Source organism: Nerophis ophidion, linkage group LG13 (assembly GCF_033978795.1).
Source record: "Nerophis ophidion isolate RoL-2023_Sa linkage group LG13, RoL_Noph_v1.0, whole genome shotgun sequence".
NCBI lineage: Eukaryota > Metazoa > Chordata > Actinopteri > Syngnathiformes > Syngnathidae > Nerophis > Nerophis ophidion.
This window is the reverse complement of record NC_084623.1, coordinates 7266405-7278141: the sequence shown is the minus strand read 5'-3', so window position 1 is coordinate 7278141 and position 11737 is coordinate 7266405. Positions and strand designations below refer to the sequence as shown.

The window sequence follows — 11737 nt, the reverse complement described above, 5'->3', positions numbered from 1 at the left end:
TATATATATATATATATATATTGTATACATATAAAGGCAAAACAAAAGCTACTAGCATGAGAGCTAGGGATAAAAAAAGGCGTAGTATAAACATATATATATATATATATATAAATATATATATATGTTTATACTCGCTAGCTTTCGCGCTACGCCTTTATTCGTCCCTAGCTCTCATGCTAGTAGCTTTTGTTTTGCCTTTTGTGTCCTAGTGCCAGTGTTTTTGTTTACTAGTCTGTTTTATTGTGACCTTTAGGTGGCATCGTGGCGTGTGTTTGCGTTCTCGTGGTGCACACAGCGTAAAGGTAGGAATGATGATTATTCTGACTACAAAAACAAACTAATAACAAAAACACAAAGGCTAATTGGGAACAGGTGTGTTATGATCCGATGCCCGGATCATACCATATTGTTGCTTTGTTCCTTTTATATCACATTCGGTTGTTTGACTTCATTATTTCCTGTTTTTCTTCTGTGATCATGGTTGCTCATTAGTTTTCACCTGCCCCTTACCTTCGACACACACCTTTTTTTGCTGATTACTGCCTTATTTAAGCCAGCTCTTTCTGTTCATTCTCTCTTGAATCGTAATTTGCATTACGCGACAAGTGACGACTGCTTTTATATATATATATATATATATATATATATATATATATATATATATATATATATATATATATATATATATGTGTATACATGTTTATACTCGCTACATTTCGCGCTACGCCTTTATTCATCCCTAGCTCTCATGCTAGTAGCTTTTGTTTTGCCTTTTGTGTCCTTGTGCCAGTGTTTCTGTTTACTAGTCTGTTTTATTGTGACCTTTAGGTGGCATCGTGGCGTGTGTTTGCGTTCTCGTGGTGCAGCGGAGATGGAACACAGCGTAAAGGTAGGAATGATGACTAGAAAAACAAACTAATAACAAAAACACTTGCACAAGGCACTATAGACAGACCAACAGAACTTAGCATAGGAGCTAGAAAGAGCTAGTATGTAAACTAGGGACAACGAAATAAAAAAAATAGCCTGGAAGCTAATCGAATAACAAAAGTACTTTACCACAATGCGGGAATGCGACGTCATCTGTTGCGTCAGGCAAAGTATAGTCCGAGACCTAATGTAAAACAGGGGCGGTCTTAAATAAGGAGATAACTAATCAATTCAGGTGCGTGACGACAAACCAGAATCAGGTGTCACTAAATGAGTAACCATGACAACAGAAACCAAACAGGAAGTGCCACCGGGAACCATAAACGTCGAATACAACACAGGATGATAACAAAAGAGAAACAAAACCAGAATATGACATGGTCCAAGACGTGGACCATGATATTTATTAGTTTAATAAATCGTTATTTCTTACCATACCCTGTTTTTGTTGCCCGATCGCTTCCATGGAAGAACGAATCCGGCATCACCATGCCCAGCAAACGTCACTGTACAGATCAGAGAGTGAATGAACAGAAAGGGCTGGCTTAAATAAGGATGGTGATTAGCAAAACAGGTTTGCGTCTGGAAACCACGGTAGGTGAAAATAATATGGTACAATGGAAACAGACTAAAACAGGAACTAAGGACGTCAAACAACAGATTATGATACAAAAACGGAACAAAACTAGAACATGGAATGATCCGGGCAGCGGATCATAACAAGGTGGGTGCCATGATTGGGTATAAAAACAGCTTCCCCAAAATATTTTTAGTCTTTTACAAGAAAGGATGGGGCGAGGTACACCCCTTTGTCCACAACTGCGTGAGCAAATAGTCAAACAGTTTAAGAACAACGTTTCTCAAAGTGCAATTGCAAGAAATTTAGGGATTACAGCATCTACGGTCCATAATATCATCAAAAGGTTCAGAGAATCTGGAGAAATCACTCCACGTAAGCGGCATGGCCGGAAACCAACATTGAATGACCGTGACCTTCCATCCCTAAGACGGCACTGTTTCAAAAGCCGACATCAATCTCGAAAGGATATCACCACATGGGCTCAGGAACACTTCAGAAAACCATTGCCACTAAATACAGTTTGTCGCTACATCTGTAAGTGCAAGTTTAAGCTCTACTATGCAAAGCGAAAGCCATCTATCAACAACATCCAGAAAAGCCGCCGGCTTCTCTGGGCCCGAGATCATCTAAGATGGACTGATGCAAAGTGGAAAAATGTTCTGTGGTCTGACGAGTCCACATTTAACCTTTTTTTTTTAAATATTCAACATCGTGTCATCCAGACCAAAGGGGAAGCGAACCATCCAGACTGTTATCGACGCAAAGTCAAAAGCCAGCATCTGTGATGGTATGGGGGTGCATTAGTGCCCAAGGCATGGGTAACTTACACATCTGTAAAGGCACCATTAATGCTGAAAGGTACATACAGGTTTTGGAACAACATATCTTGCCATCCAAGCGCCGTCTTTTTTCATGGACGCCCCTGCTTATTTCAGCAAGACAATGTCAAGCCACATTCAGCACGTGTTACAACAGCGTGGCTTCGTAAAAAAAGAGTGCGGGTACTTTCCTGGCCCGCCTGCAGTCCAGACCTGTCTCCCATGGAAAATGTGCGGCGCATTATGAAGCGTAAAATACGACAGCGGAAACCCCGGACTGTTGAACGACTAAAGCTCTACATAAAACAAGAATGGGAAAGAATTCCACTTCCAAAGCTTCAACAATTAGTTTCCTCAGTTCCCAAACGTTTATTGAGTGTTGTTAAAAGAAAAGGTGATGTAACACAGTTGTGAACATGCCCTTTCCCAACTACTTCGGCACATGTTGCAGCCATGAAATTCTAAGGTAATTATTGTTTGCAAAAAAAAAAAAGTTTATGAGTTTGAACATCAAATATTTCGTCTTTGTGGTGGATTCAACTGAATATGGGTTGAAAATGATTTGCAAATCATTGTATTCCGTTTATATTTACATCTAACACAATTTCACAACTCATATGGAAACGGGGTTTGTACAATGCAACGTTTATTGTCATTTTTAATAATTTGATGGGTAGTTTGCTGTAAAGTTTAGTATTTTTATTTAGACAAAAACATGTTTGGAAAGTATGATACTGTAATATTTGTTGCAGTATTATTAAAGTTTAAAAGGTGTGCAATTTCAAGCAGTACATATATTTGTTTTCATTCAAAATGAACAAAAATCTATTAAATTTTGTGGGAAAATATTAAGTATTTTATTGACACATATCATTACCAGGTGTAAGAGGGCCAGATAAAATGATGTCATGGGCCAGATCTGACACCTGTGATCTACATCAATGAAATTATTTGCCTAAATGGCTGAAGAAAACAGAGTTGAAAAGGAAAAAAATAATAAATTTAGACTTTTTTTCAATCTATTTAGAATCGTTACAAATAAGATTTGCGATTAATTTCAAAAATCAATTTTTTTACACCCCTAGTAACCAAATATGATATTATCAAAATGTAAATATAAACAAACAAATACAAAAATGTTTTTTTTCTCCAATAACAATTAATGCATGTTAGAAATAAACCAATAACATAAATATAAAATGAATCCGAATGCTATTTTTTTTAATTCTGATTCATTTTTACTCCAGTGACTATGGGCCATAAAACATTAGAAACAACTAAGGAGGAACAATGTAGTTTTCAAAGCCGATACAGATGACTGCTTTAAAGAATGATACCGATAATGCAGTGGTTCTCAGACTTTTTTTTTTAAATAGCATGTTAGCATCGATTAGCTTGCAGTCATGGACTGACAGAATTTTTCCTGATTAGCGCTCCACACAAGTCGATAACATCAACAAAGCTCACTGTGGAGAGGCGGAGCCGATGGTCCGACAGAGCGGCAGGGCACGCTGGAGCCCGGCCCAAGATGGCGGAGGGGAGGCGGAGTATTCGAACGAGCGGCGAGGCGGGGCGTGTTGGGTGCGACGCCGCAGACGAGATCAGGTGCGTGGGTCGCGCACCTGGACACGATCATATCTCCTCTCGGTGTATAAAAAGGGAGAAGGAGGAGAGATCGGGGCAGAAGGAGTTGGAGAGCCCGCAGCAGTGCCTGAAAAGCAGAAGCGACAAAGAGCAAGAGGAGCGAGCAGTGGGAGCGACGACGCCCCAAAAGACTTTCTTTATTTGAAAAAATTAATCAGAGTCAAACCTGATCAAGCATGTCCTTCCTTGGTGGTCCATGGAACCCGCACAACAGCGAGAGACTGTCACACTCACCTTTCTGCATTCACGCACAGCATAAAAGGTTTGGTGGACAAAACGAGACAAAGATGGAGTGGCATCTTCTGTGGCAGCGTCAGAGAAAGTTGTGCGTGTAAACCGACCACGACGAGTTCAAGGATCGCTGAATTAGTAGGAAAAAGCGCCGCTTGCCAAATACTCTCATCAGTGAAGCATGTATAACATAAAGAGTGGAATTTCTAACAATTAGGAAGGTTTGTGTCAAATATAAATATTTTTTTTCCATTTTCACACATCTCTGAAATAGGGCCGATGAGCCACTAGGGACCAGACGTCAGACCGTTCGAGAAGTTCAATGAATTACCGGCTCCTTTCAGGTTTCTTCAGTCCGACAAGATTACGTATTCCGCAAGGACGACTTCATTGTGTAACTTTTTTTAAAAAAAAGGCCCCTTCTGCTTGCTTTTGTGTGTGTGACCGAAGACCCCGGCAAGTGTTCTTTCAGGCTCCCGGCAGGTCCAGGTCCTCCATCTGGCCTGCCAAGACGGAGCAAGGGACCCCGACCATGGGGGCGGGGGGGCTCAGCTTGGGCCTTGATCAAGTCAGATAAGAGAAACAAAAGGCCAGATGACAGCAGATAAGATTTCCAGAGTCGGGTGACGGAGGAGAAGAAAAGGAATGAAGCAGCTTGCATACTGGACTATATCACTATCTCCTGGAATACAACACTTCTAGCACTTGTTGCACAATTTCATGGAGGATAATACTACTTTATTCACTACTTTATGACCAATGCGTCTACGTTTCTGCCTGCGTATGTAAGTGTTATAATGAAGGCAACAAATGATGTAAGTGTCTATAGTAGTTATAATAGCCTACTATCAAAATGACTTTAAAAGTCTTATATAAGTGTTACACTGAAGACAAACCATGACGTAAGTGTCCATATTAGTTATAATAGCCTACTATCAAAGTGACTTTAAAAGTCTTATATAGTCTTATAATGAAGGCAACACATGATGTAAGTGTCCATTTCAGCTATATTAACCATCAAAATGACTTTAAAAGTCTTATATAAGTGTCATAATGAAGGCAACACATGACGTAAGTGTCTATATTAGCGATAATAGCCTACTATCAAAATGACTTTAATAGTCTTGTATACGTGTGATAATGAAGGCAACACATGATGTTAGTGTCTATATTAGCCTACTATCAAAATGACTTTAAAAGTCTTATGCAAGTGTTATAATGAAGGCAACACATGACGTAAGTGTCCATATTACTCATAATAGCCTACTATCAAAATGACTTTAAAAGTCTTATATAGTCTTATAATGAAGGCAACACATTACGTAAGTGTCCATATTAGTTATAATAGCCTACTATCAAAGTGACTTTAAAAGTCTTATATAGTCTTGTAAAGAAGGCAACACATTACGTAAGTGTCTATATTAGCGATAATAGCTTACTATCAAAATGACTTTAATAAGTGTCATAATGAAGGCAACACATGACGTAAGTGTCCATATTACTCATAATAGCCCACTATCGAAATAACTTTTATAGTCTTATATAAGTGTGATAATGAAGGCAACACATGACGTAAGTGTCTATATTAGCGATAATAGCCTACTATCAAAATGACTTTAAAAGTCTTATATAAGTGTTATAATGAAGGCAACATATGATGTAAGTGTCTATATTAGCTATAATAGCCTACTATCAAAATGAATTTAACAGTCTTGTATAAGTGTTACAATGAAGGCAACACATGACGTAAGTGTCCATATTAGTTATAATAGCCTACTATCAAAATGACTTTAATAGTCTTGTATAAGTGTCATAATGAAGGCAACACATGATGTAAGTGTCTATATTAGCGATAATAGCCTACTATCAAAATTACTTTAATAGTCTTGTATAAGTGTTGCAATGAAGGCAACACATGACGTAAGTGTCTATATTAGCGATAATAGCCTACTATCAAAATAACTTTAATAGTCTTGTATAGGTGTGATAATGAAGGCAACACATGATGTAAGTGTCTATATTAGCTATATTAGCCTACTATCAAAATGACTTTAAAAGTCCTATGTAAATGTTATAATGAAGGCAACACATGACGTAAGTGTCTATATTAGCGATAATAGCCTACTATCAAAATTACTTTAATAGTCTTGTATAAGTGTTGCAATGAAGGCAACACATGACGTAAGGGTCCATATTACTCATAATAGCCTACTATCAAGATGACTTTAAAAGTCTTATATAGTTTTAAAATGAAGGCAACACATGACGTAAGTATCTATATTAGCGATGATAGCCTACTATCAAAATGACTTTAATAGTCTTGTATAGGTGTGATAATGAAGGCAACACATAATGTAAGTGTCTATATTAGCCTACCATCAAAATGACTTTAAAAGTCTTATGTAAGTGTTATAATGAAGGCAACACATGATGTAAGTGTCTATATTAGCTATATTAGCCTACTATCAAAATGACTTTAAAAGTCCTATGTAAGTGTTATAATGAAGACAACACATGACGTAGGTGTCTATATTAGCGATAATAGCCTACTATCAATGTGACTTTAAAAGTCTTATGTAAGTGTCACAATGAAGACAACACATGACATAAGTGTCCATATTACTCATAATAGCCTACTATCAAAATAAATTTAATAGTCTTATATAAGTGTTACGATGAAGGCAACACATGACGTAAGTGTCTATATTAGCGATAATAGCCTACTATCAAAATGACTTTAATAGTCTTGTATACGTGTTATAATGAAGACAAGACATGACGTAAGTGTCTATATTAGTTATAATAGCCTACTATCAAAGTGACTTTAAAAGTCTTATGTAAGTGTCACAATGAAGACAACACATGACGTAAGTGTCCATATTAGCGATAATAGCATACTATCAAAATGACTTTAATAGTCTTGTATAAGTGTGATAATGAAGGCAACACATGATGTAAGTGTCTATATTAGCCTACTATCAAAATGACTTTAAAAGTCTTATGTAAGTGTTACAATGAAGACAACACATGACGTAAGTGTCCATATTAGTTATAATAGCCTACTATCAAAGTGACTTTATAAGTCTTATATAGTCTTATAATGAAGGCAACGCATGATGTAAGTGTCTATATTAGCTATATTAGCCTACTATCAAAATGACTTTGTTTTTCCACTTTACTGGTACTTTAATATTAAAATGATATACTCTTAGTAACATAACAACCATATTAGATGATTAAAGAAAATGGAGTACAAACAAATGGGACATGTTTGGGGAGATTTTGACATATTGTGTGTGTGTGTGTGTGGGGGGGGGGGGGTGGTAAATATTTTCTTTATATTTTAATAATAGGAAAACTATAAAATGGTAATAACGTGAAAAATTATAATAGAAGAACAAAAGTTTGCAGCACAACTGTAGCTCAAACGTCTTGCACAAATTTGGTCGGGTGGAGGATGCTTATTAATACTAACACATTCATAAAAGAAAACTATGACATTGTAATAAAAAAAAAAAAAAATATTGACAAAAAATTTTGCACCACAAACGTTCGGGGAGATTTTGACAGAAAAATGTATTTTAACGTATAAAAAACAAATTTTGGTACAAGTCTGCAACTTGTTCTCAAATATCAATCAATCACTCAATCAATCATAAGGTAATGACATCTTTTATTATTAACTCAAAAATGGTTCAAAACTTGACTCTAATAACAAAAACTCCCACAATGGCAGAATTATGGACAACAAAAACAAAAACACTTACTGTGACATGAAAAGCATAAATCTATGGCAAGGAGTGAGCAATCAGGTATCAAGGGTGTGTAGAGGGTGATGTCGCCAGGCTGACTGCCTGGCAACTACAGGCTTAAATAGGGGTGCAGTGATTGACAGGTGCGTGAGTCCAAACAAATCAGGTGTGTGAGTCGTGAACACACAACAGGTGAAAGTAATGAGTTGTCATGGTGACAAAACAAACAAGAGTGCACAATGAGTTCCAAAACCAAACAGAACGTGACCACAAAAATGAGAAAATGAAGGTAAATTGATTAATTGAAGTTAACAAACATATCCGGGTGTTACCATTTAGTCGCCAACTCTACGGAATATGTATTTTCTTCCTTCGTGATCTACTAATACATGTGTCAATCAATCAGTCAATCAATCAAAGAGTGGCTCGGGTGTGACGGACATTTGTGTCCCACGGGCAGCGATGACGCTCCAATGTGTTTTGTCATTCTTGTTTGGTGTGGGTTCACAGTGTGGCGTATCAAGGGTGTGTAGAGGGGGATGTCGCCAGGCTGACTGCCTGGCAGCTACAGGCTTAAATAGTGGTGCAGTGATTGACAGGTGCGTGAGTCCAAATTAATGAGTTGTCATGGGGACAAAACAAACCAGAGTGCACAATGAGTTCCAAAACCAAACAGAACGTGACCAACAAACATGAGAAAATGAAGGTAATTGAGATGCCATGAATTAATTAATTGAAGTTTAGTGGTCAACTCTACGGAATATGTACTTTACGGTGTAGATTGCACTGTTTCATATCATGTATTTTCTTCCTTCGTGATCTACTAATACATGTGTCAATCAATCAGTCAATCAATCAAAGAGGGGCTCGGGTGTGACGGACATTTGTGTCCCACGGGCAGCGATGACGCTCCAATGTGTTTTGTCATTCTTGTTTGGTGTGGGTTCACAGTGTGGCGTATCAAGGGTGTGTAGAGGGGGATGTCGCCAGGCGGACTGCCTGGCAACTACAGGCTTAAATAGTGGCGCAGTGATTGACAGGTGCGTGAGTCCAAACTAATGACTTGTCATGGGGACAAAACAAACAAGAGTGCACAATGAGTTCCAAAACCAAACAGAAGGGGACCACAAAACATGAGAAAATTAAGGTAATTGAGATGCCATGAATGAATTAATTGAAGTTTAGTGGTCAACTCTACGGAATATGTACTTTACGGTGTAGATTGGACTGTTTCATATCATGTATTTTCTTCCTTCGTGATCTACTAATACATGTGTCAATCAATCAGTCAATCAATCAAAGAGTGGCTCGGGTGTGACGGACATTTGTGTCCCACGGGCAGGGATGACGCTCCAATGTGTGTTGTCATTCTTGTTTGGTGTGGGTTCACAGTGTGGCGTATCAAGGGTGTGTAGAGGGGGATGTCGCCAGACGGACTGCCTGGCAACTACAGGCTTAAATAGTGGTGCAGTGATTGACAGGTGCGTGAGTCCAAACTAATGAGTTGTCATGGGGACAAAACAAACAAGAGTGCACAATGAGTTCCAAAACCAAACAGAACGTGACCACAAAACATGAGAAAATGAAGGTAATTGAGATGCCATGAATTGATTAATTGAAGTTGAAAAACATATCCGGGTGTTACCATTTAGTGGTCAACTCTACGGAATATGTACTTTATGGTGTAGATTGCACTGTTTCATATCATGTATTTTCTTCCTTCGTGATCTACTAATACATGTGTCAATCAATCAAAGAGTGGCTCGGGTGTGACGGACATTTGTGCATTTGTGTCCCACGGGCAGCGATGACGCTCCAATGTGTTTTGTCATTCTTGTTTGGTGTGGGTTCACAGTGTGGCGTATCAAGGGTGTGTAGAGGGGGATGTCGCCAGGCGGACTGCCTGGCAACTACAGGCTTAAATAGTGGTGCAGTGATTGACAGGTGCGTGAGTCCAAACTAATGAGTTGTCATGGGGACAAAACAAACCAGAGTGCACAATGAGTTCCAAAACCAAACAGAACGTGACCACAAAACATGAGAAAATTAAGGTAATTGAGATGCCATGAATTAATTAATTGAAGTTTAGTGGTCAACTCTACGGAATATGTACTTTACGGTGTAGATTGCACTGTTTCATATCATGTATTTTCTTCCTTCGTGATCTACTAATACATGTGTCAATCAATCAGTCAATCAATCAAAGAGGGGCTCGGGTGTGACGGACATTTGTGTCCCACGGGCAGCGATGACGCTCCAATGTGTTTTGTCATTCTTGTTTAGTGTGGGTTCACAGTGTGGCGTATCAAGGGTGTGTAGAGGGGGATGTCACCAGGCGGACTGCCTGGCAACTACAGGCTTAAATAGTGGTGCAGTGATTGACAGGTGCGTGAGTCCAAACTAATGAGTTGTCATGGGGACAAAACAAACCAGAGTGCACAATGAGTTCCAAAACCAAACAGAACGTGACCACAAAACATGAGAAAATTAAGGTAATTGAGATGCCATGAATTAATTAATTGAAGTTTAGTGGTCAACTCTACGGAATATGTACTTTACGGTGTAGATTGCACTGTTTCATATCATGTATTTTCTTCCTTCGTGATCTACTAATACATGTGTCAATCAATCAGTCAATCAATCAAAGAGTGGCTCGGGTGTGACGGACATTTGTGTCCCACGGGCAGCGATGACGCTCCAATGTGTTTTGTCATTCTTGTTTGGTGTGGGTTCACAGTGTGGCGTATCAAGGGTATGCAGCCCTTTGAGACACTAGTGATTTAGGGCTATATAAGTAAACATTGATTGATTGATTGATAGAGGGGGATGTCGCCAGGCGGACTGCCTGGCAACTACAGGCTTAAATAGTGGTGCAGTGATTGACAGGTGCGTGAGTCCAAACTAATGAGTTGTCATGGGGACAAAACAAACCAGAGTGCACAATGAGTTCCAAAACCAAACAGAACGTGACCACAAAACATGAGAAAATGAAGGTAATTGAGATGCCATGAATTGATTAATTGAAGTTTAGTGGTCAACTCTACGGAATATGTACTTTACGGTGTAGATTGCACTGTTTCATATCATGTATTTTCTTCCTTCGTGATCTACTAATACATGTGTCAATCAATCAGTCAATCAATCAAAGAGTGGCTCGGGTGTGACGGACATTTGTGTCCCACGGGCAGGGATGACGCTCCAATGTGTGTTGTCATTCTTGTTTGGTGTGGGTTCACAGTGAGGCGTATCAAGGGTGTGTAGAGGGGGATGTCGCCAGGCTGACTGCCTGGCAACTACAGGCTTAAATAGTGGCGCAGTGATTGACAGGTGCGTGAGTCCAAACTAATGAGTTGTCATGGGGACAAAACAAACAAGAGTGCACAATGAGTTCCAAAACCAAACAGAAGGTGACCACAAAACATGAGAAAATGAAGGTAATTGAGATGCCATGAATTGATTAATTGAAGTTGAAAAACATATCCGGGTGTTACCATTTAGTGGTCAACTCTACGGAATATGTACTTTATGGTGTAGATTGCACTGTTTCATATCATGTATTTTCTTCCTTCGTGATCTACTAATACATGTGTCAATCAATCAAAGAGTGGCTCGGGTGTGACGGACATTTGTGCATTTGTGTCCCACGGGCAGCGATGACGCTCCAATGTGTTTTGTCATTCTTGTTTGGTGTGGGTTCACAGTGTGGCGTATCAAGGGTGTGTAGAGGGGGATGTCGCCAGGCTGACTGCCTGGAAACTACAGGCTTAAATAGTGGTGCA

At 38.9% G+C, this 11737-nt stretch overlaps 1 long non-coding RNA gene across 1 annotated transcript; it reads left to right on the top strand.

Annotated features, from left to right (window-relative positions):
- The first annotated feature begins 254 nt into the window (after nt 1-254).
- On the top strand, nt 255-3893 carry LOC133564893 (uncharacterized). The gene is made up of 3 exons (XR_009809364.1): nt 255-305; nt 832-892; nt 3763-3893. It is a non-coding gene; the product is annotated as an uncharacterized LOC133564893 (long non-coding RNA).
- Nucleotides 3894-11737: the final 7844 nt, after the last annotated feature.